At 39.8% G+C, this 1,275-nt stretch overlaps 1 protein-coding gene across 1 annotated transcript in view; it reads left to right on the top strand.

Annotated features, from left to right (window-relative positions):
- Window positions 1-90: 90 nt before the first annotated feature.
- LOC101849881 overlaps window positions 91-1,275 on the top strand; it is a 23,893-nt gene continuing 22,708 nt past the window's right edge. The window contains exon 1 of the mRNA XM_005108325.3: window positions 91-317. The gene's annotated coding sequence lies outside the window, so the exon portion shown is untranslated. The remainder of the gene's footprint in view (window positions 318-1,275) is intronic.

Raw genomic sequence — 1,275 nt, 5'->3', positions numbered from 1 at the left:
ATCGAGGCGACCAATGATACGAGCTGAAGATGGGCTAGCAGAGGGGGTGTCAACTTGTTGCTCCACCTGGTTGGTTGTCGGGCCTGCCTTCCTGGTTACCATTGAGCGCGAAATGGTGATGGGATGTCGCCTCGCTGCTTTCTGTAGGCACGTAGAGTAGAGTAGAGGGACAGTGTTTCGCGGGGGGTGACGGTTCCGTTACTTTGTTGTTATGTTGTAAGTGGATAGGGAAGACAGTGATCTGCACAAGATCCTGGAGCTAAGGGCAAGAGAAAGGAGAGACAGACAGACAGACACACAAGAGTTTGACTTGGGGGGTGAGTACTATTTGCTATAATATTAGTAATATTAGCGTGTACGAGTGAATGCAATTTCAAAGAACAATGATCTAGATCTAGTCTTCAGTATTTTTTTTTAAATTTAAAAGAAGAATGTAATGTGCATGTTTGGATGATTATCCTGTTACATTTAACGTAGTTTTCATTGCGGGTGATTTATTGTTGTTATTGTTGTAGTAGGTCTAGTTTTTGCAGTATTTACTGATGCTGCTGCAGCTGCTGCTGATGCTGTAATTGGTTTATTTTTTCCTTCTCCCATATCACTATAATCTCCGTCATTCCTTCTCTAAGTTTTTTTTTCTCAGAAATCGTCACTCACTTTCAAAATTATGTTCTTTTTTGTTGTTGTTGTTGTTTGATTTGTTTGGCGGTTTCTTAAGAAATCATTTCTTTCTTTCCAATTAATTGTTTGTTATTTCCTAAATCTCAGTTCTTGTATGCTCTTGATTGTTGTTGTTGTGCTTAAAATTATCGTTGCATCTGTTATATTTCCCCGGATCTATAACAACAGCTACAAAGTTATATATATAGAGTCATGATGGATGTGGACTTCAATATTATATTGGATAATTGTTAACTTTATGTTACATGTATTTATAAGCTTTCTCTTTTTGTTTATAGATAAATTCTTATCGTACCCCTCTTGCTATTGTGATCGTCGCTGTCGTCATCGTCGTCGTCGTCGTCGTCGTCATCATCATCATCACCATTCATCATCATCATCGTCGTCATCATCATCATCATCATCATCATCATCATCATCATCATCATCATCATTACCGTCATCATCTTCGTGGTCGTTGTCATATTCGTTGACGTCGTCGTCATCGTTGTTGCTGTGGTTCTTGTTGTTGTTGTTACTGTTGTTGTTGTTATCGCTACTACTACTGCTGCTACTGCTGCTGCTGCTGTGCTGCTGCTGCTGCTGCTGCTGCTG

The sequence above is a fragment of the Aplysia californica genome, unplaced genomic scaffold, assembly GCF_000002075.1.
Source record: "Aplysia californica isolate F4 #8 unplaced genomic scaffold, AplCal3.0 scaffold00678, whole genome shotgun sequence".
Lineage (NCBI taxonomy): Eukaryota > Metazoa > Mollusca > Gastropoda > Aplysiida > Aplysiidae > Aplysia > Aplysia californica.
Note: the sequence above shows the minus strand (reverse complement) of the source record. Positions and strands in the feature narration are given on the sequence as shown.